This window comes from Festucalex cinctus, chromosome 6 (assembly GCF_051991245.1).
Source record: "Festucalex cinctus isolate MCC-2025b chromosome 6, RoL_Fcin_1.0, whole genome shotgun sequence".
In the NCBI taxonomy this organism is placed as follows: Eukaryota; Metazoa; Chordata; class Actinopteri; order Syngnathiformes; family Syngnathidae; genus Festucalex; species Festucalex cinctus.
In genome coordinates, this window is record NC_135416.1 from 23947988 (window position 1) to 23973108 (window position 25121).

At 44.0% G+C, this 25121-nt stretch overlaps 1 protein-coding gene across 1 annotated transcript in view; it reads right to left on the minus strand.

Moving 5' to 3' along the window:
* The window catches only part of LOC144020369 (uncharacterized), a 260558-nt gene that overhangs the window by 189983 nt on the left and 45454 nt on the right, over positions 1 to 25121 (minus strand). The gene's annotated exons all lie outside the window — the stretch shown is intronic.

Consider the following 25121-nt stretch of genomic DNA (forward strand, 5'->3'; position numbering starts at 1 on the left):
TTTTCTCCTGTGTAGTTGAGCCAACTGTCGGAAACCCTCCTCGAGCGTTATTTTGCCGTGAATGGCTCTCGTTGTTTAATTAGAGGAGCGAGAAAATGCCGTGTTTCCTTGTAGACATTACTAGCGGGCATGAATAACACAAATGTGCACTTTTAGGGCGCTACGCGATAGAAACGTGCACGTCTTCTCGTCGAGAGCATATTAGCTTAGCGGTCGATTAGCATCACAAACTCGCATGAATAAGATGGCAAATTACCAGTCACGGTCAAATAAACACCACGGATAGTTGATTTGTGCCAAACGATACACAACCGCTTCAGTATTGACCAACCACCGTCTGTTTTTCTTTTTTTTTTTTTTATCATAAGTAGTGCATCGAATCAAGAGTGCTCCAGTAATTAATGAAGAAAACAGCCTCCACACGACGAAGCTCACTCCCACTTTGTCGAAGACGCGACAGAACGACAGAACTGAGCTGTTGCAGCCTCACACGCTCCTACACTGTTTTTTGTGCAGCGGCGAACGACGCGTGTACGTCCAAGTTGACACGAAGAGGTATAATGTTACGTATTACGTCATCACGTCAATTTCGCGTTATGTAAAATTTTCATCACCTAAAAAAATACACCGGTAATATTGCAGACGATATTTTTTGGAACATGGCTAATATATATATATATATATATATATATATATATATATATATATTAGGGCTGGGTATTGCCGCCAACCTCACGATACGATACGTATCACGATACAGGGGCCATGATACGATACGTATCGTGATACATATGTATCCCAAATAAGACACATTTTATTTTTTTTTAAACAAAATATAGGAAAATTGGTACACTGAGACACGTGCCATGTTAAGTTTATCAATAAATAAATGTTGACATTCTTCCTCTGCTTCATTTTTCTTAGCAAGACACAGTGTCCAATCACCGGTGAGCTATTTTTGCATTAATTGAAGGCAATTAACTTCAAAGACGCTGCTGGTTTTTATTTTTTAGGTACAATGCAAGCCGCAAAGGCAACGTGAACTGCCGATTTAAAGTTAACGAGCAATATCGATTCTGACGCCTGCGTATCGATACGTGTATTGTGATGAGGCCCGCAACGATATATTGCCGTATCGATTTTTTGCACACCCCTAATATATATATATTCACAGAGATTCATATTCATATTCATCATCACTCCCGAAAAGGTGTGTGAATATTACTACTCGGGTAACCTACTGAAATTCTATCAAATCTTTTAGAATAATTACGAATACATGAGAAATGTAATAGAAAATTTAAATGTTTCACTTAATAATGACCAACAAATTGTTTTGCCTTTTTAGACAATGAACATTTTTGCTTACATTTAAATTCTTATATAATTTAATTTCTTATCTAGAAACATTACAGGTAAGATTTTGGCCTACAAGAGAAAGTGATGTCAGAACCACAATAGCGCGTTTGCCGGCTGAAACAACATTTGAATCAGCATGGTTTGTTAAAAATAGATGGGTAGGAACTGCAACAGAGCCAGCCTGTCAGCATTCAAGTGTGCAGTCATTTCACCTATTAAACTGCATTTATCTGCGCAGAGCGCAAATGATGGCCTACTGGAATGTGCATAAGCTTGAGCTGTCCATGAAGATTCTCGTCCTATTTACTTTCCCCTCCTTTTGTTTTTCCTTTTAGTTTTTCTTTTTGTTTTTGTTCTCGTAGGATAATATTGAGGTATGAAACTGAGGAGAATAGCAACATATTTGTTTCCCCCTTTCCCTCTATATGTCAGCATTGAAGTGGAAAAAATATTAAGAGTACCGGTAATTACTGTATTTATTTCCTTAATTTTTCTACAATTGCTCATTACGTGAACAAGGAGATGCAAAACCGTTTCAAACCGATAGTTTTTCTTTAGATGTCAAGGAATTCATTTAAACCCTCACTTTTGTATTTATTATTGGGTAATTTTGGAAAATCAAATGAAAAATGAAATAAACTAAGAACAAAACAGCATGGAAAAAAAAATTGGGATAAATTTGACTTCCTAATCAAAGCACAGCTTACACGTTAAATGATTTGCCATTCAATCAGAGAGGATGCATATAGTTGTAGTGATGACACCGGATAGAAAAAAAAATACGTTTTTCAGTTTAACAGACTTAATCTATTCCAAAGCAGTATCTCAAATTAGGGTTTCAAAGGACAGTCACAAATCATAACAGTATGCAGGGTTGGGGTTAGTTTAGTAACCTGCCCATCTCATTGTGTGACATGGTTAATTTAAGGCTGGGTCAAACGCTCCGTGCTTAAACGTTCCATGCGGCAAGCCGGCGTGTGGGAAGCACATGTTTTGCAGCCTTCATACGCAACGGGGATTGCCCCCGATGTGCTCCCAGACTATAGGATGCAGTGAAGAGCATCTAACAGTGTATGAACAATACTTGCACCGGTCCGCTGCGCCGTGCCCGGCGGCGCGGTTCGGGGCGGGTGGGCCTCTGGTGTGCCCCGTGGTTCCCTCTCCCCTCCCCCTTCCTCCCCCCCGTCGCCTCTCCCCCTGCCTCCCCCCGCCCATCCTCCTCTGCCTCCCGGTCCCTTTTCCCTTGTCGCCCCCCCCCCCCCCCCCCCCCCCCCCTCCTGCCCTGCAGCCGCCCTTTCGCCTTCTTGTCGTCTCCTCCCCGCTTCCCCCTCCCCCCTTCCCTGTCTGCCCCCCGCCCCCTCCCCCTCCCTCTCCCTGGGCCTGAGGCTCCCTCCCCGGCCCGGGCGTCGGGCTCCGGGGGCCGGGCGGGGGTTTGAGGCCTGCCCCACTCCGGTAGAACTCCTGGCGCCCCGGGCGGGTTCCGGTGGCTGGTGGGCTGTCCAGTAGCCCTGCTGCGCTGGCCCTGTCCGCCTATCGTGGTGCCAGATGGGTGGGGGGCCAGATTGCTGGGGGGCGGGCGTGCCACCTACACCCGTCGGGTTGGGTGAGGCCCCGCTGGTCGCTCCTCTTACTCGCTTCACTAGTTTTGCACTATACACTTTGTAAATATACACATAGGGCACACAACACATTTCTTGGTGGGGTGGGGAAGGGTGGAAACACCGTCTTCACCCTTCAACTCCCCTCCAATTTTAATGCACATCATGTCCAAGGGGAGGGGTGAGTTGGGGCGGGGAGCCATCAGGGGGGATGGACTGCAGTGCCTGGCAGCGCTGTGGTCCCCCCCATCTGTGTCCCTGCCCCACCACTTTGTCCCTCCATTTCCTTTTTTAATGCACCACACATATACACATTCATTTTTTGGGGGGGATGCGGGTGTATCGGAGTAGGGGAAATTTTTTCCCTCTGCTCCGACTCACCTGCTCCCAATTTTAATGCACCACACGCACACACTTGTATATACACTGGGTGGGGCCACATTCACGGTGTAAGGGTAGAGCTCGCCAGTCGGCGAGCTGGCGGACTCAGTAACAGGGTTAGGTGTCACTAGTACGCTGGTTTGACGACCGGGGCCTCTTCCCACCGGGCTCGGTGTTCTGGTGTTCCGCCTCTCCCCTGGTGCTTCCTCCTCTGCTTCCCCCCTCCCGCCGCTGTGCTCCTTTCGCACGGCTGGAGGTGGGGTGGGCACGTCTTCCTTCTCTGCGCTGCTGCCCGGTGCCGGTTTCCGGGGGTGGGGGTGGGGGTGGGGGTTTATCTCGCGGGGGGCGAGGTTCGCGGGGCGGTTGGCGGTCGTGGGGGGGGGCGGCTTGTTTGGGGGGGGGGGGGGGGTATGGGTGGGTGGTGGGTTGGGTGTTGGGGGTCGGGGTGTGTTCGGGGGTTTGGGGGCCGGGGGTGGCGGGGCCTGGGTCGTGGCGGGTTTGGGTGGGGTGCGGGGGGGTCGTGGGGGGATGGGGGCTGGGGACCGGTGGGGCGCTGTGGGGCGTTCTGCGGCCTTGGGCCCGGGGGTGTGGGCCGGGGCTGGGGCGGGGGTGTTCCGGGTGTCTGGGTCGGCTCGAGGTCAAGGTGTCCGCTTCGGTGGCTTGGGGTGGCCTTGGTGCTGCCGCGGCCTGGGGATTCCGGGGGGGGGGGCGGTGCTCGCTTTGCTGGACCGTGGTTGACGGCTTCTTTCTTTGGTGGTGGTGCATAAGGATGCATGCCAGATCCATCGCACCAGCATCTACTGAAACTCAAACAGAATTTGCCTCTCCCTCCCACAGCCCCTTGAATCAGTGGGTGCTGGTGTCTGTGGATCTCACTTTGCTTTATCTATCCTTCCCTCCTTCCTCTCTTTAGTTTTTCCTCTGGTCACTTGAGATCTCAATTTATTGGAAGTTTGAGGTTTCTGGGGTTGGCATAAGACTCTGGTTTTGTAACCACGCAGGAGGGGTTTGGTTGGTGCTGGATTTCACTTTGATGGATTGGATGTACTGGCTTCTATGGATCTCACTCTGCCTCATCGATCCTTCCCTCCTTCCTCTTAGTTTTTCCTCTGGTCTCTTGAGATCTCGCTAATTTGTTGGAATTTTGAGGCTTCCGGGGTTGGCGTAAGACTTTGATTTTGTAACCATGGGGAAGGCAGGAAGTGTTTGGTCGGTGCTGGATTTCAATTTGATTTATCTTTCTTTTCTCTTTATTTTTTCTGACCTTTTCTCTGGTCTCCTGACCATTTGAACCTCACAACTCTGGCAAGATTCTGAAGTACCTGGTTAAGGCGAAGGGTAATGGGATATTTACAAGGTTTTAGGTGAATTAATGAGTATAAATTTATACGTATTTGCACGCGCACGCACGCACGCAAACGCACACACGCAAACGCACACACGCAAACGCACGCACACACAAAAAAAAAAAAGAGCAATGATGATAAGACGTTGAATCGGTAAGACTACCGAATGAACAATTCTGAGCTCTTTAAAAAAAAAAAAAAAAAAAAAAAAAAAAAAGAATGGACGGAATCCCCGGATGTTGTTCTTACACACATTGCCCCATAACTGTACCACGTGACTCGATTTTATATAATTACGAGTACTATTTTAAAATATAATTTGAAATAAAATTATACATGGTATTTATCCAATTTACGATAATATTGGGGGGGTCTGGAATGAGCTTCTGGAAAGATACCGGTGCAGGTTTTGTTCTGATTCTTCTGAAATTGTGATGATGCATCTTATGTTCAAGTGTGCAGATCCCAAAAACACGGGAAGGAAATCTAGTTTGATTAAATTTATTCCAAAACACAGCTGCAAAAATACAACAGTACACTTGCAAATGAAAGGAAAGAGCTTGCAAAAGGCAAGACTCAAAACCACCGAAACAAGAATATAAAAAGAAAAAAAACAAATCAAACAAGCACAAGACTGAGGTGAGACGGGAATCAAAGGTGAGGTCGAGACTAGTTGGCCAAAGTCGGTGGATCAGCAAGAGGATTAGTCTGACAAACTGGTGTACTCAACTACGAAGTAGTCGAAGAAGACCTGAAATAGGAGGAGATAGTCCTCCATAGAAAAGAGGACCAAATTTTTCTAATGAAATCCGTGCGACACTTGTTCATCATGGTGTGAACCATGCATCAATGCAAAGGGAGGCTGGACTTAGAGTTCAGCCAAATCTTCGCAGATTTACAGTAACATCTGTCATAAGGACTTTTCGACAAGAAAACAGGTAATAGAAACATTTAGATACCACCTCCTATGTCATATTACAGTAGCTTACACATACTTTTTCTATATAGGGTTGAGGGCCAACAACAATGAGGAAGGGGGCCCATTTTTACACCACAACAAGCAAGAGAGATCATAAACAGGGTCGTAGCCAATAATGCCATCAGGCTTCGTGAATTTCAAGCATTTTCAACATTGTCCATCGGGTCTCTCTGACAATGCTAGGACACATCCTGAAAAAACATCAACTTCAAATGAAACAACTTTAACGAAGGAGTAGCCGGTGGAGTCACACCAGCGATCAAAACACAGACGAGGCAGAACGGTGCATTGTGATATTTCACGTTCGGTGACTGAGGCAATTAAAAGAAACAAAGACAAGAAATCCTTAGTGCGTATCATCACTAAACTGAAACACAACAGTTCTACGCCACCGGTTACAAGTAACATTAGGGTTAATTGAGTTAACTGCCCGTCAGATTGTGTGACCTCAGGATGCAAAGAAGGTTTAGGTTTGCAAAGTTTCAAGAACTTCAAATGTGGTCTCGGGACCAAGAAGAGACCTCTCTCAAGTGTTACCAAACTAATAATTCCATCCATCTAAAGTGATCACTGGTGGTCTTAGCTTACAAGTGGGCTGATCAGTTGATGCTCTTAAAAAATATAGAACAAATCAGACTTGTAGATCAACAAATTCCCATTACTGAACATTCAACAACTAAAGAGACATCACAGCCTAATGATTTTAAAAAGACTTAAAGCAATATGGCCGGGTAGTGTGATGACTGATCACATACTGTACAAGCTGAAGAGGCATGCTGGTATTCCCTCTTGTGGGACTACACATCACAGAAACATGTCAAATCAGAATTCCAAGTGAATTATGTTATGTTGAATGGAGTGTTGGAGTTTGAACTTAAAAAGGTGTGATGACAAAGGAGGTAACCATTAATTACCATTGAGGAAAATGTGTGGGAAGTTGTAACCGATGAAAACCTTTGATCGCAAAGGGTCTTCATTTTGTATTCATATCGTTCACTTCATAGATAATTGTACTTGTATGACTCTTGACCTTAGTGGTGTAGTGTTGGTTATCACATCACAAAAGATGGATGAAGAAAAGCATTGTAGATGAAGTGAAGCGCTTTAACGTCTGCAGTTTCATCTGGGACAGGAACTACGATGACAAAGCAATAGCTCTTAACCCCCCCAAGAACAACAACAAAAACAAAATAATAGGCTTATTACTTTGTTTGACATCATATCAACCGTGTGAACTTTGTTCTCTTGATACTGGTGTTGCATGTCTGTCTCTCCATACTTTTTCATCAACCCTTTGAATTTACTTTATTGAACAATTTAGTCAACATTATTGTCATGTCTTCATTCTATGAACAGCAAGATTTTGGAATCCTAAAGCTCTCACCCATTCGTAATTGTTTCGAGGCTTATTCTCACCAATTCCTCAGGGTATAAACACCTGAGGAATGATCCTGAGCAGCCATTGATTGGAAATGTCCGCTATTAGTTTCTTTATGACAGGACTGGGGCAGCAGGGCTAACTCTCTCAAGAAATATTGAGATACAGAGGGTTTTTATTTTGTGGCCTGAATAGTAGTTCCAAGTGTTGGATGGCTTGAAAGCCCCAAGTTTAAGCAAGAATACCTGTATTAAGCATGACCAGCCATGACACAATGGACCAGGAAAATTGCCAATGTAAGTATACAGCATTTATTCAATTATTTAAATCGCTTACTCATTATTCTTAAAAGGGAAAGTCAGAGGACTTCCGACGGCACCATGTTCATGTAAGACGCAAAAGTTTGAGCTCTGCTCAGAAACCCAACACATTGAACGACATTTGTAAAACACTCGGCAAAAATATGCCCAACACCACCATGAAGACCGACGCCAGCGATAGTAGGGGTGGGAATCTCTGACATGAGGCCGATTCGATATGTATCTCGATACACAGGTTGCGATTCGATTGAAAAACGATTATCTTTCAGAACAGAACGGTTCGATGCGGTTCGATTAAGTTTGGGAACGATACGATTTTCGATTCGATACGATTCATTTCAATATTCAAAACTTATAGTGACATTTGTTGCTTGTAAACATTAATCTTAAAACACCACAAATTTTTACAGTATCTACAAATGTGTTTAAAAAAACCAAAAATGTCTTCTATATTTTTATATATTGAATCAATTATTTAAATGGACCGCAACAAAGGGCTGGGCAATATGACTGAAAAATGTATCAGGTTAAATATTTATTAGTCGTTATTGAGAGTTATAATTGTTTTTTATTTTTTTTAAAAAAAAATTTTATTCAAAATAAGAATCAGGGGAAAAAAAAAGGCTGATAATTCAATTTGAAATATAAATATTTAACCTTTAAAAAGACACCAACACAATTAAACAGAATATGTGCACATTGTTAAGTATTTCAGAAACATAAATTTAAGACATGAAATAAACCTACCGTCCAGCCAAAAGAAATATGAAGCCACCTTATGGAACAATAAATCTATCAAACACATTTTAACCACTTAAACAAAAATATTTCCAAAAGTGCATTTCCCTTTTTATTAACAATTTTTGTTTTTCTTTGCCATCACATTCATTTTTGGTTAATGTATGACATCTTTTTGTTTTTTTTAATCTGAGACAAGATGATGACCACAGAATCACTACTGTTTATGTTTTGTTTTTTTGGGCTGTCGTTCATTTTGCGTTTGATGACGTAATCACGGGCACGTCTCAGTTCTCCTATCTGCTGATCATGCTAGTTGTAGACATTGACAGGGAGCCACAAACTGAGAAATGAGATACTTGCAGTGTGCTTTTAGCTTAGATGGTGTGTTGGCTGTGGGACATACCTGTGTCGTTTGAATCCATGCATTGGATCGTCACGGGAGTTATTCTTTTTGGCTCGCGCGCAGTACCAACGCCGGCCCGGGACATACAAGTGCGCCGAGAGGACTCGATAGCCATGGGTTAGCTTCTGCTAACTGTCTCCACTGTTGCATGTTGTCACTCGTGCGCGCGCGCGCCGTGTCGCGAGCACGGCGTTGACGGTAGGCTCCTCCCCAAGGTGCGTAACGTCTTTGCATTATGTTTACAACATCCGGGGAATGAAGCGTCTCTGAGCGCTACTTTGCTAGCTCTCTGTAAACAGGGAAGTAGCTTGAATAGTGATGCTACTGAAATGTAAACAAAACAAGTAGAGCACGGCGCAGAACTCTTGCTATTGTTATGAAAACCATAAAGCCTCACTCGAAACCGATTCACAGCCACGCGATATCCGGTCCACAGCTTTACAAGCGATGTATCTAAGGATTCCCGGCGGATTTTGTATCGGTTGACAAGTCTGCTACCGATACGGTCGTTTAGCTCCCCTTGACGACCGATGGTTCGGTCGAATCGTTTTTTTGTCCCACCCCTAAGCGATAGACTCGCTCGATATCAATTTAGGGAGCAAGGATGGATAGGAGAAGTCGCCGGAGGAATCTGATGCTAACAAGCCTGCTAAACTTGTTGCGGCTAACGCTAGCAAGAGTGCAAGAGTACAAGAGTACAACTAAAAACATGGAGGAGATGTTGCAAATTATTGTCCAGTCAAACCGAGATATACGGGAGGACATCTCACAAATGAGGTTAGAAGAGAAGGGGTTTAAAGGCCAAACAAAGGAATCATTTACAAGACTTGAAACTTCAATGGACGGTCTCGGCGCTCAACTGATCCAGCTGGAAAAATGGGTGTCCAACGCCGAGGAGAGCATAGCAAATGCGGAAAAGAACACCGAGGCCCACAGGAATGCCATCAGCTTTCTGTTGTGGCGTGAGGCAGAACTCATGGAAAGATGTGAGGATATCCAGAATAGAGCGAGAAGGCAAAATCTAAGGCTGTATCAGGTCCTGGAGGGAAGCGAGGGGGAAACATGATGGGCTTCGTGCAAAAGCTACGACCTAAGGTGTTGACTGACCTCCCTCTAACTGAAGTGTACATTAAGATTGACCGGGCGCACAGGGCGCTAATGTCAAAACCAAAAGGGAAATGAACCTCCTCGTTCTATTGTGCTTAAATTCGCAGACTACACAGTAAAGGAACAGATCCTGCTGCAAGCCTGGAAACAGCGTACAGTGAAGCTGGACAAAAGGTGAATCTTCTTTGATAATGACTACTCTCAGGAGTTGCAGAGGAAACGCACTCAGGTTAGAAACATCGTTAAACAGCTCAAGGAGAGGATGACGTGGGATCCAAGGAGAAAACCTTCCAGACTGTGCTCGATGCTGCGCCGACGCTTCAGGGCTTGGACATCCAGGTCAGGGTTGACGAGCATGACAAAGTGGAGTGGGAGATAGCCAGACACAAATGGGAGCGTCGGGAATCCAAAAATGCCGGGCGAAAAGTCGTTTTCACGGAAGAGGACTGTAGGATTTTCTTCCCAGGAGTGGACACACTAGTTGTTTCATTCTGTTCTGTCTTCCAACTCTACATGATTGGACGGTTAGAGCCTTTGTGTTTGCTCACTCACTTTATTCCACAGCATCTCAATAATACACTCTACTTCCACAGTGTCACAGTTATAACAGTCGTCCCGGAAAGACGCACCGAAAAACTAACAATCCTATTGTAACATGCAATAACCAAAATACTATAAAAACAAATACAATATATCCTGCTAATAGGTTCAGTTCCAAACAAAAAATGTTTTCACATTGTCTTATAAAAAAACATGTGATTGCTTATACATATTCAGAAACATGCACACAATTATATCCAACCAACTAAATATGAACACGTAGTTCTCTTTTCTCTTTTTTTTTTTCTTTTTTCACAGAGACATATTCAATACTGCACATTCACCAGAATTCTGAAACCACATATCAATGCATGTAGTCATCCAGGTATCGAGGACTAATGTACGACCCGACCTTGTTGTGACAGTAGAACTGACACCAGCTCGACTGTGATATGTCTCTGCCGCAGCTGTGTCTCCCACAGCCTCTGCTTTGTGGGGTGAGGCGGACGAACCCTGGTCATGTCTGAGGTGACGTCGATTCATCCGGAGGTAGTACACCACCCGACTCCATCTCCACCTCGTAGGACCTGTGGCTCACATGTTTCAGCACCTTCGCCTTCCTCCATAGTCCGTGTGGTTGAAACGGCTGAACTCTCACGGGGTCCCCCTTTTCAAGACTGTCCATATCCTTCGCCGTGCGATTGTAATATTTCTCCTGTCTCTGCCTGTTCTTCAACAAGCCTCGTGCATTACTGGTCACCTCCGGCTCCAGTAGCATGTCTCTGGTAGGAAGAAGTTTCCTCGTTCTTCTACTCAGAAGTCTCTGTGCTGGGCTTGTACCCAGGGCTTGGGCTTGGTGTGTTCCAGTGGTTCAATATAGCCAAGTAAACGTCTTGTCCTGCAGCTGCAGCTTTCAACATCAGCTTCTTAGCAGTTTTCACAGCAGACTCGGCCATCCCGTTGCTTTGAGCACATCCTGGCGAAGACGTCCTGTGTTCAAACTCCCATCTTTTACTGAACAGCTGAAACTCTTTGGAGGTGTACTGTGGTCCATTATCACCTATGACTACATCCGGTATGCCCTGCCTTGCAAAGTGGGCCTTCAACTTCCTGTGCTACTCGTAGTATCAGGCAAATAATCCACATCCCAAAAGTTGGAATAGTAGTTCACAGTTATTAAGTAGTCTTTGTTGTGAAATGAAAACAGGTCTGTTCCTATTTTGGCCCAGGGCCTGCAAGCTACGTCATGGGGAACTAGCGTTTCTTTTTGCTTCTTGGGGTCCACTGACCGGCAGATGTCACACTTGGAGATGAAGGTCTTTATGTACTCATTCATTCCCTGCCAGTACACACACTCCTTGCTCTCCGAAGACAACCTTCTACTCCTAGACGAGAAGAGTGTACACTGTTTGTAATGTCTGCCATGAGTGACTGTGGTATCACTGCTCTCTCGCTTCTGAACACGAATACCATTCTGGTAAGTTTTTCTTGAAATGAGCGATAGTGTTGGATATCTATTGGAATGTCTTTTTTGTTTTGTGGCCACCCAGATAGAATCATCCCTATCACTCGCTGCAGCTTCCCATCCTCTGACGTAGCCTTCCTAATGGAGCTCAGTCTCTCAGCTGAAATAGGTAAATAGTAAGGGTGTCACGATTTCGATTTTTTATCGAAATCGATCGAAATTACGTCACGATTTCGAGCATCGAAATAGAAGAGAGGACACTCGATTCGATGCCCCCCCCCCCCCCCCATCTCCCCCCCGCCGGCGTGCCGCAAGCCTTCCGCAAGGATAGACCTATTTTCTATTTTTGCCGGACGCCGCAGCGGTAGGCCTCCGGCAAATGGCAAGCTAGCACAAAACACATCGAGCGGGACAGGAAGACAGAGGCAGTTTCAAAATAAATTTCCGGTTACCTTTCAGAAAAAAACACTCGCCAGCTCCTATTTCGCAAGCTTATCAGCAGAACGTGACGTGGGCGTCGCCGGGCCATGTGCTCATTCACGGTTTAGACACCAGCGAACATGGACGCGGAGAGGTTTAATAAATTGGAGGTGGAAAACCACAAAATAATATATGACACGGCACATCCTTTTTATAAAGACGGTAATGTATTGTGAGTTTGATGTTCGCGATTGCTTGTTGTGCCCGTCTCGCTTGCCGTACTGAGCGGCAGCCGGACGCGGAAGACAGAAATAAAGAGTGGCGCTCGCCTTGAGCACGCACTGACCCGACTCTCGTTATTAATATACTTTACAAGGACAACCAAAAAAAAGATGCTGCATGGAATCTCATAGCAGAAGAAGCACAGACTTTCTGTATGTTTGTCGTTGTGAAATGCCACATGATCGCGCGCGCACGGTCCCGCGAGATACGTTGGGAAGTGGGCGGCGACGGAGCTGCCGGACCGCAGCTGTGCGGAGCCGGTGTGGATTGACAAAAAAATTGACCCGTCCGGAGCACGCAGTCAAGACGCACCGCACCGCAACCGCAGTCAATGAAAACCCGGGGTTAGCTGACTTCTCCTGCAGTCATGATGGCAAGCGCGGACAGACACAGCAATGGTGCTTCAAGCCGCTCCCGCTTCTCTCGTCACCAGTTTGGAAACATTTTGCGTTCCCGGTGAGTTATGTCGACAACGTTCACGTTGTCGATAAAAAGACCACAGTTTGCAAGATATGCTATGTGCACGTACTGTACTCGGCCACGGGAAACACGACAAACATGACGGGACATTTACGCAGGCATCACAAAGATTTAGATTTATCAAATTCAACTAGAAGTGGGAAAACAACGGTCCAACCAACTATTTCATCCTCATTTACAGTGAAACTTCCACACACTTCAGCTCGCGCGAAAGCTATAACTAACGCCATAGGTCTATTTATAGCAGCAGACCTGCACCCTTATTCGGCGGTGGAAAACGCTGGATTCAAACATTTAATTAGTGTACTTGAACCACGCTACAGTATGCCCAGCAACTGTAAATGTTGGGATATAGTTTGTTCAGGCTGTATTTGTTCCATGACTTTGGATACAATATATTTTTTGTTGTTGTTGCACATTATTTTAAGAGGAACGCACAGCACACTGTTGTAACCAAAAACAGTCAATAGATGGCAGGCACCCACTGTGACTTTTTGTTTTTGTTTTTTTATTTTTTATTTTACACTTCAGTAAGAACAAGACGGTTAACTTTATATTGTAAATAAATTCTTTGAATTTGATCATTCCTGCCTAATGTCAATTATCATATATTACATAAATTTACACAAAAATAATATGGAAATTGCATCACCTATATGTAGCCTATATGTAGACTAGCCTTAGCCTACAGAAGCATATGCCTCTGTGTTATAAAGTGGGGGAGCGGAGAAAAAAAAAAAAAAAAAAAAATCGAAAAAAAAATCGAATCGTGACCCCAAAATCGAAATTTAAATCGAATCGTGGAGTTGGCGAATCGTGACACCCCTAGTAAATAGTGCACCATGTTCACAGACTCTATCACAGTCTCTATGTGTGCACTTTAGTGTCCTCCGGTAGATATGCCCTGCTCAGTGTCTGCCAGCAACATATCTTGGTCAGGTACATAGGTCACCTTCATGTCATATTTCTGTAATATGAGTAACATCCTCTGTAGCCTCTTTGGGGCACTCAGAAGTGGCTTCTTGTGTATATTTTCTAGTGGTTTGTGGTCGCGCCGTACTGTAACCTGTCTGCCATATGTGTATTGGTGAAATTTCTCCATCCCAAACACAATAGCTAAGCATTCTTTTTCTATTTGGGCATAGCCCCTTTCTGTCTGTGTAAATGCCCTGCTCCTATATGCTACAGGCCTACCTCGCTGTGTAAGAGCAGCACCTCGACCCGTTTCCGAGGCGTCACATTGCAATGTCAACTCCTCATCCTGGTTGTAGTACTTCAAAACCGGTGTAATGGCAATCTTGTCCTTTATTCTGTTGAACGCTTCTTCCTGTATGTCATTCCATTCCCACACATTCTCTCTTTGTGTGTAAGTTGTCTCAAAATTTCAGTCATCAGACAGGTGGCCATAAAATTTTGACAGGTAGTTTATCATGCCAACCAATCTCTGTACTGCTTTAATATCCGTTGGCCTTGGCATCTCTCGGGTGGCACGCACCTTCTCGGGATCCACACGCAGTCCATCAGCTGTCAACAGATGTCCAATATATGGCACTTCCTGCTGCCGAAGTTTTATCTTGTCAAAGTTCAACTTGATGTTTAGGAAGCACCTGAGTTTGTCATCGTGGTCTTTACTCGCCTCTTCCAGTGATGCTCCTTCACCTGTGACCAAGACATTATCCGCAATGATGTATATTCCAGATATCCCCTCCAGGGCCTGCATGAGCCTTCTCTGGAAAACTTCAGGTGCGGGGCTTATTCCCATTGGCATTCTCAACCAACGGTACCGACCAAATGGGGTGGCAAATGTGGTGAGGTAGCTTGACTGCTCCCCTAACTTGACATGCCAGAACCAATGTTTCACATCATAGACTGTGAATATTTTAGCCTTTGCCATTTCTGGGAGTATGTCATCAATGGTTGGAAGTGGGAAATTGCTTCTTTTCAGCGCTCTGTAAGGGAAATCGGTCCAATTAATTATTAAATCAATAATTGTTAATTATTAAATTAATAATCAATTGGCTCATTAATTGAAGGAGACTCAAACTTAATATTTAAATTAAGTTGAGCTTGCCTGCGGAGCACCACATCTCTTTTTGATAATTTTATCAGGATAACAGATGAGAACCTCGTTGAATCAGTCATTAAAATGAAGGTTGTGCCCTTACTACAATTTTGTGAGTTCTTTGTTCAGCTTAGAGGTCACTATAAATTGTTGAAACACACACACAGTAAACCAGGGGTTGAGTTTTGTGCACGTTTATTCTCTAACCTAGGTGGGATAATCTACTTAGAATTTAAAGAAGCAAAACTAACTACTATGATAGGCAATGAAATGAGAACTAAAATAATAAAAATAATCAAAGGAGAAGAAAAGAAGAAAAAAAGAAACGGTCTTAGCCAAGGTGATGGGTTTCTTAAATCGAACCAACATGGGACCCACAATCAACCTAGTTTGCACCAATTTGTACTAGGGCGAAGGCCTGCAAAGTTGCACTTACAGAGGGGGTTGGTCTCAGAAGCAGGACCCTGGATGGAGACTCGCCAAGCCCGTTTGAAGAAGGGATGAAGAAGGTTCAGTTCAGGAGAGGGAGAGACAGGTCGTCCGGCTGGCCAACTGAGCGTCACGGGGTCAACCTGCTGGCTGGGAAGGGCCCTTTTTGGTTGAGGCCTGGTGTGCCTGGAAAGGCACCATCCGTTTGAGCCTTGTGCAGGGACCAAAAGCAGCGTGTTTCGCTGCGCCTGTCGCAACACGCGATGGCTTCTGTGCGTTGCCGTGTGCTGGAGGTTAAGCTAGCTGGGCTAGCCCTTTGTCTGGCAGCCGCGCCGATGGAGACCAGGAAGGAGCCAAGGAGCAGCGAAGAAGCGGGAGCCAAAGAGCAGCGGAAGAGAGAAAGCAGCACGCAGGGAGCGTGCTTTTAAATTGGGAAGGCGGCGGCCTCCACACCAGGGGGGCCGGTTGAGACCACAGTGGAAAGTTACCAGCTGGGGGAGGTTTTTGGTTGGCTAATCAGATTGAATCTGGATCCCATGTGTGTTAAGATTCTAAGGTCAGAATTCAACCAATGCAACACGTACAATTGAATACCTCAAATAAAATGTTACCTAGCTTACACTGTTAAAACGTGCATACACATGAAAGTTTAGTGGAGAATCTGCCACTGCAATGGAACATTTTCATGACATTTCATGGAGTCAACATTTCACAAATGGCAAACATAACATTTCATAATTCATTGTTCTGTTGCAAAATAAGAAAGTCAAGTTTCTAAGAAGGCTTTTACTGTCCTGATTTGTGTGTGTGTGCGCGTGCGCGTGTCAGTCAGAGCATGTGTGGCTGTTTGTGGGGGATGTACTTGTGCTCCCCACCCCCCACAGTGGCATGTTCAGGCCACAGGAGCTCAATTCCTTTGGAACTGAGGTTGCAAAAAGTTACAACCGGCCGATAATCGTTACAGCTCGGTTGAGGGGTTTGGGGTCAATGCAGATCCTCGGTTTACCATTTCGTTTTGTCACCGTGACCTTGCTGCTTATCCAATCCATGCTACACTCAACGTGCTATAATGCCTCTCTTCTCCAGATCCTTCAATTCCTCTTTGAGGGGTGTGTCATCATAGCAATGGGTACTCTGCGCTTTGGTAGCTTCACTGGCGGCACACTGCTGTCTATTTCAATACTATATTCTCCCTCCAAACAGCCATCACCAGTGAACACGTCTCCAAACTCAGTTTTCATTTTCTCCATTGTAATGTGGTCACTTTGTCCATCATCTGCAATCTGTCTTAATTTTTTTTTCACAATCTCATCAATGGCAAGCATGTTCTCATACTGTACTTTAATTAGCTTCATCGCTTCACTAGCGTTCCTACCCAATATGGGTATTTTGTCCACCTGGTCAACCACTTGAAACTCGAATCTGTACAGTTTATTGTTATGAGGGTTTCTCACTTTAAAGCTACTCTATGTAGGATTTCCCCCAAAAATATCTTAACAATAGCCTTTTTATTTGACCATTTATGACTGAAACATTCTAATTAGTAGATCAACATCTTCGATGTTCACAATGGGTACTCCTACAAGCCTCTGGCCAATATTATTTCGGAAGCGTCCGGTCCGAATCCTTCGAATTTCCCGCCCTCTGTCTGCAGGATGTGACGTCATTCGCGTCATCGTCAGTTGTTTCCTGTCGCGCGAAGACGGAACTAGTACAGATTTTCGCTGCCCCAGACACCCGCTGTTACTCCGCGGAAGGCTGCTTAAAAAAAAAATGAAAACAATGTCAAGTTCCACGAAAAAAAAAAAAATCTAAACTTGATAGTGACCGGCGCCGAGAACGAGAGTGAACATTGGTTTGACATTTCAGCGGTGGAGAGCGTTGAGATCGGACTTGGATTAGAAAAGTGATTCACAGCTGGCTTTCTTCTATTCCAAAAGGTAAGAAGCGAGTATCTTGACATTTAGAAGAAAATGTGTTGTTTTCAAATAGCAGTAACCTCAAGATCGATCATTTCTCGGTCGTAACTATTGGGGTGAAAGTGAGGTGGACGGCAACATTTAGCATGAAAGGGGCGGCAAAGTTGAATGTAATAGAACAGAATGACTTTATGAAGAATCAGGCTAAATGTTGCCTTATTTTCCTCCGTGAAAACAGCCTATTGAAGCTACATTATGCTAACGGAATGTGAACGGTACTACTGAATGGCGATAACATTCACGGCCATATCACACTAAGTAGTGAATGGGTCTATATGTTTTTCACAATCGTCAATTTCCATAACTGACAGCCCACCTTGCGGCTCATGCACAATGACGCTAGCCTGGGGACGACATACACTAATAATGACTAGAATCAGGTTGACGTCCGTCGAGCGGGGTGACTACAATATGTAACTGCATATTAACATCGGAATGAGGTCCAATTAATTGACGTAATTTGCACATCGTTTTGGAGTACAGCACAGGACTGGACTTCGACAGACTAATGCAATATGATCTGCACGTCCCGTGGACATCAATTGTTTAGTGGGGATCGAGAGTCTCATTCCGTGAAGTGGCCAGCTTTGTATAACATTATAAAACTTCTTACCTCTGAAAACATAGTTTCATTGGATATGAAGAGCCCAGTCTTCAGTATTGAGGTCGTGCAAGTACGAGTGCGCGCAGCGTGTACGAGCTGCAGTTTGTTTTTGGCCACAGGTGGCAGTAGAGATTTGAAATTTTAAATCTTACATAGAGCTGCTTTAATCCTACATTTACCTAAATGACACAACCTGGTCTTGCTGTACATCACTAGCACTTTCTCTGTGTGTCCGGGCTTAGGAAGTTTATGGGGTTTTAAATAATAATATTGCAAGTTGCACCACAATCAATCTGAAAATTAACATGCGTGCCATTCACTAGCATTCCTGCAAAGAGCTGCTGTCCCTTGTCGAGTCGCTCTTTCACTTGGTGAACTATTTCATTGTTCTCTTGAACCTCTGTTATTGTCATAATGTCCTCAAATATTTCACCATCCTGTTCCAAGACAACATGCACCTGTTTACTCTTCTCACTATTGTCCACTCTTGCATTTTTTTTCCCAAAAGCTGGTCATTTAGTTTTGACTCACTCGTGTTTTGCCACAGAACTTGCAATCAACTTCATCAACTTTGCATTTTGGTTTCGCTGCATGTATTTCCCCACAGTGTGTCCTTCTTGAGTTCTGCTATTTTATTTTGAAAGTTCAGCAGCCCTACATATTTGTAAGCATTTGTCCAGCGTAAGCCTAGCTTCCCTGAGGAGTCGCTCTCTCATCTCTGAACTATTGGTCCCACACACAATGTGGTCCTTAATCAGTGAGTCTTTAATGTCACCAAAGTTGCATGTATTGGCCAGCACTTTAAAATCTGTCACTTATTTGTCAATTGTTTCATCCATTCCTTGGTTCCTCACAAAGAACTTGTACCGTTTGACGGTCTCATTCACTTTCGGGGTGCAATGTTCATCAAATAGCCTCATCATCGAACTCACTGACCTCCTTGCTGACGAGTTGTCACTCGACAGCGTGTCCAAGAGATTCTGAGGAAGATCTCCACGCACCAACTTTGACCCATGATACTGGTTGTATTAAAGGGTGCGGCAGAGTAGCAAGAGGGAGAGGTCAAGGGCATGGCCGGAGCAGTGGGAGGGGAAGAGGCAGCAACAGCAGAAGTGGAGCAGGGGATTCAGGGAGCGGAAGACCAAGTAACAGCCACAGTGGAGCTGGGGGTTCGGCTGCGCAGAAGTCGCAACATACTACTGTGGAAGACATAACACCACCACAGCCAGTCTGCAAGCCTGTACACCCACCGGGACCCCAGACTATTTGGACCATCCCGTACACAATATTAGAGCTTTTTCTGCCTTTTTTTTCCACAGCTTCAATGCTCCACAAAATCCTGGACATCACCAATGTGTATGGGGCCGCATAAATTGGTACCCCGAAAGACCCATGGGTGGACGTCACGCTGAGTGAAATGTACAGCTTCTTAGCCATGATAATTTTTATGGGATTTGTCAAGTGCTGTTCGTATACAGACTACTGTGGGAAAGCCGAACTTTAAAGTCTGCCTTTTCCCCATCCATCCATCCATCCATCCATCCATCCATCCATCCATCCATCCATCCATCCATCCATCCATCCATCCACCCATCCATCCATCCATTTTTTTGACCGCTTATTCCTCACAAGGGTCGCGGGGGCGTTGGAGCCTATCTCAGTTGGCTTTGGACAGTAGGCAGGGGACACCCTGAACCGGTGCAAGCCAATCGCAGGACACCCAGAGACGAACAACCATTCACGCACACAAGCACACCTAAGGACAATTCAGAGCGACCGATTAACCTGCCATGCATGTCTTTGGAATGTGGGAGGAGACCGGAGTACCCGGAGAAGACCCTGCCTTTTCGGCCAAAAAGTAATCAGTGGAAAACGATTTCTGAGAATATGCCCTGCATCTTAGTAACAGAGCAGAGGATGCTACAAATGATGAGAAGAGAGGAATGGGAGTTATGATCACCTGTGCAAGATCAAACCGCTATATGACGCCTTGAGAATTGTATGCAGAGCAAACTACCACCCCGCCCTAGAAATTTCCATTGATGAAAGAATGGTGGTGTCATAGTCCCGCATCAGCCTCAAGCAGTACATGAAAAGTAAGCCAGTGAAAAGGGTCTACAAGATCTTTGTCCTAGCAGACTCTTCAAATGGCTACACCTGGGATTTTTTTATTTTTTTTGTGTGTATGGAGGTAAATCGCAGGAGAGCACCTGAGCTATGACTCGGTAATGCAGCTGTTGAACACAAATTTACTTGGAACAGGATACAAATTCTTTGTGGACAACTTTTACACCAGTCCGATACTATTCCATTACCTGCTGAACAGTAGAATCTGGGCATGTGGCACGATCCGCAAAAAACGGATTGGTTTTCCAAAAACTAAAGTCAACATATTGGACGCCAGATCACCTCGAGGCAGCATCAGGTGGATTTGTGAAAACTCCCTCCTCTTCATTCAGTGGAGAGATATGCGGGACGTTTTTCTGTGCTCCACTCTTCACACTGCCCATGCAAATGACACAGTCCAACGGAGAGTCAAAGGTGGAGATGGGCACTGGACACTGCAGAACATTCCAGTACCACCAGTGGTGAAGGAATACAACAAGTATTGTGTATAAGTGTTATGTTATGTACACTAGAGATCAAGAATACCTGCTGTTACATATACTCTCAATGACTGCTAAAAACAAATGGTGACAATTAAATGGAGTACACCACAACCCCCTACAGTGGCCCAGTGGAAGCAGAAACTTAGAGGTAATGGAGGTATGTAATGGAGGCCTAACGAGACAATTACAATAGAAATCTGTGGTGTTTAAAAAAGATAGTTGTCTATTGAGAGAAACCTTTCTCACTGACTGGACCCCTGCATTTGGTTGTTGCCCCCCCCCCCCCCCCCCCCCCCCCCACACACACACACACACACCCACCTACACACACGCACACACCCCTGTTTTCACTTAGGAATCAATTTAGTTTTCACTCATCAATGTCGTTTTTTTTTTTTTAAACTCTACAGGCCCCAAGGTGTTGTGGTTTTGTATGCATGTATATTCTGATGTGATGTCAAGGAATGTTCTATTATGTTTATTGCAAATTAATGTTTGATTAAAAAAATAAATACATAAAGTTCCAAAAAAAAAGGAGAAATCAGGAGTGAGAGCCTCGACCAGGGATGGGCAAACTCGGTCCTCGAGGCCCGGAGTCTTGCAGGTTTTGGATGTTTCCCTTCTCCAACACAGCTGATATGTGATTAGCTCACCAGCAAGCTCTGCATAAGCCCGATAGCGATCCTGTTGATTGCAATCAGCTTGTGTTGGAAGAGGGAAACCTCCAAAACCTGTAGGACTCTGGCCCTCGAGGACCGAGTTTGCCCAGCCCTGGCCTAGGCACTTGTGGCTTCCTGGTACTCGGCTGACCCCAAGTAAGGCACCTGGAAAGTGTTTTAGATTTGGATAAATTGCACAATATGTTTCATTAAATGTTAGTGTGCTGAATACATTTATCAGCAAATCAAACCTATGCATGAGAATATAAAACAACAGTTAGTAACTTCCATTTTTCGTCAAGGACAATTATTCACTTGGTACCGTAGCTTCTCAGCACCACAATTTTCATCAGCCCAAGTACCTGCACTGTCATTAATCTGAACCCTTTTAGTAGTTATTGTTCATGTTGGCATGGAACAAGTCTGGGAGTCTTTTGCTGAATAAGGACAATAATAATGCTTGCTTAAGCATTAACAACAGCACAAGTAGAAAGAATCTTTAAGTCAGCAGCAATACCAGTTTGGTATTTAACTTTATTTTTTAAACAACTTGATTTAACCTTCTGAGGCAGATAGATGGAATACATACACCCTCCCAATTCTATACCATCTCTGAGGATAAATATTGCCAAAGTTGCAATTTAACATGTGTCGAAAGTTAAGATACAAACTGATGCCTAGATATGGATGGCTGGATAATGTATCAGCTGCATGGAGGATGAGTGGTTTGTACAAATGTCTAATAGATCTGATGTTAGCAGTATGTATCTTAATTCTTGCCTTTGAGTGGCGTGTGCATGAGCTGACTGTGCTTGAGTGGGTTTAGTCTGACATCCTCCAAAATTTGCAAAACATGCATTTCAATGAGAACTCCAAAGTGTTCTCTCGTGTGAATGGTTGTTTATCCATATCTGCCCTGACATTGGCGAGTGACCAGTTCAGGGTGTACTCTTCTCTGCGGCCCTAGTGTTGACAAATGGTAGATGGATAATGCTATAGCCGCTACTTAATTTCTATATCAGTGGTGTCCAAACTACGGCCCGGGGGCCATTTGCGGCCCGCCGTCCATTTTTCAGTGGCCCGCGACATATGCTAAAAATGGCATTTGACTCAGGTCAAATAAAATAAACAAGACAAAAATGTTTGGAGATGGTCAAAGTAAGAAGGGAGGGTATCGAAAAACGGGTGCCATTAAAGGTTATTTTAGTTAACAAAAACAAATTAAAAAACTAAAACTAAAATTCAATCCATCCATCCATTTTCTTGACTGCTTATCCCTCACAAGGGTCACGGGGAGTGCTTGGGCCCATCTCAGCTGGCTCTGGGCAGTAGGCGGGGTACACCCTGGACTGGTCGCCAGCCAATTGCAGGGCAAAACTAAAATTCAAAAACAATATTGTTACCAAAATAAAAACGAAAATGCTTTTTAAAAAACGAAAACAACTGAAACTACATTTTGTGTTTACAAAACTAACTAAGGGCGGCACGGTGGTTGACTGGTTAGCACGTCCGCCTCCCAGTTCTGAGGACTCGGGTTCGAGTCCAGGCTCCGGCTTTCCTGGGTGGTGTTTGCATGTTCTCCCAGTGCCTGCGTGGGTCTTCTCCGGGTACTCCGGTCTCCTCCCACATTCCAAAGACATGCATGGCAGGTTAATTGAACACACTGAATTGTCCGTAGGTGTGCTTGTGAGTGTGAATGGTTGTTCGTCTTTGTGTGCCCTGCGATTGGCTGGCAACCAGTCCAGGGTGTCCCCCGCCTACTGCCCAAAGCCAGCTGAGATAGGCGCCAGCACCCCCCGCGACCCTTGTGAGGAATAAGCGGTCAAGAAATGGATGGATGGATGGATGGATGGATGGAAAACTAACTGTAATTGTAGCAAACATGTCCTTTTTCATCTTTGGTAATTCATTTGATGCATGAGCCTTTGGGGATGATTTTAAATGTGATTTTTAGTAAATTTATTTTTATATAAACCGGAATAATGATGTTTGAAAGTATGTCACACAGAAGTGACGTCATCTATCAGCAGCCAATAGAAAAGCACCTTCAGATCACGTTGCTATATTGTGCACAAGTAATACACGTTAAAAAAAAACTAATACTAATACTGAAACTAACAAACTAAACTAAAACTAAGCATAACAAAACCACCCTGAAAACTAATAAAAACTAACTAAAATGAAAAATTCCCAAACTATAATAGCCCTACTGCCATATTACAAATAAATTGGTTTATATACTGTAGCATTTTTCTAAGTATGCAAAAGCACAAATAAATTATTTGTACAATTTTTAGGACTAAACACAATTTCTCTTCATAACATTATGTGGCCCTTGCTTCCTTCTGGGTTAGGGTTAGACACCCCTGCTCTATATTAAATATAAAAAGCACAAAAAAAAAACATGTTTATTCCTACATACATTTGGGAAGGGACATGACTGAGAGCAGCTAGTCATATTGTTACAGTATATGAGTTTATGCATTTTTACCTATATGTCTTTAAGCTTAATTACAGAGACCCACTTGATCTGTTTGGCTGCTAATCACCCTCTAAATGTGTTTGAATTGGTCTGTTCTTTTCCTAGCTGTTTATATAGCTTCAATGACGCAAGGTTAATGAAAATTTCTGCTTGTCAATAATTAGGTTTTACTATTATAATCTCAACCAGTTATCTGTTCGGGGTATACTACCGCTTGCCCATTGCCAGTTGGTCAAGTCTCCTGCTACCAACAACCCCACACGGGATAAACAAAGTGGAAAATAGTAGGATTTTTACCTTCTAAAAAGACAACACAAACACTCTCAAATGACGCCGAATAGCAACATATTGTGCATCACAATGCGTCATGTACTCATTTGGTCTCTGTTGTCACTAAGAATCTCACTAAATTATTTTCTAATGGGGCCCCAATGGAAATTAAATGCCAAGCTTGCCAGGTTACAGTGATAAGTGTCAACTTAATTCATTGACTCGCCAAAGGGATCATTTGTGGCTTTGCCTTCGGTCTTAATGGTCTGCAGTATTTTTCTCAACAGTATTAAGGGAGAGCTTTGTGCTCTCAGCTCGAGAAGGGCTTCCATGATCACATAAAGTCACAAATAAAAGAGCTGGAGGATTAATAATTACTGATATTATTGACCATTTTATACCCTCCGTTATAAGAAAAGCTTGTTTTAGTCTTTGGCAAGCAGTTTAAACAACTTTTTCAGGCTCATTACCATTTAAAAAGGAGAGGCAAGGTAAATAAAAGAGAATGATTGTTCGGGTAGAGTTATATTGTGGTTTTCATTCAACACAACACCTGAAAAGACCTGAAAGTGAGAAGGACAAAATAGCCAGACTACTTTTTCAAGGACACTCAAGCTGAGGAAAAATAATGGGGAGAGTTCAAATTTGCGTTTTGCACTTTGCTGTAAGATTTTCCTGATTGTGGAGAGCATTACAAAATGGAAGAGCAAAATCATGATGGTCTGTTTCCTCCTATCTGTGAAAGATGCTAACATAATGTGTTTGGTAATGACAGATGTTGAAGAAAGTTATTAACGCTAAAACCCAAATGGAAATAAAGAAGCAGACCTGATTGTAAAGTTAATGCAGCATGTACCCCTTTTACAGCCACTTTAAATCTCTCATAGATATACCAGTAGATCACTTTAATTAGACAATGTGTTAATTGACTGCAGATCCTGGGGTGTGAAGTGTCAACATTAGTCTCCATCAATGATAGCCTCCTCCAGGCATGGCACCATTCACTCAGACCAACAGTCAGATGTGATACTAAGAATCATTGTACTTCTTTGTACATGCTCATCAACCCATTTTCACACCCAACTTAGTAAATATCGGTGCTTGGTCACTGACATTATCGATTAAACTATAATGCTAAACGGCACTCAAGTGCAGCATTATTTGCAGTCGAAGTGTGAATTGCCTAGAATCTGGTAGGGATAGGATATACCACTGATTTTGGATTTGA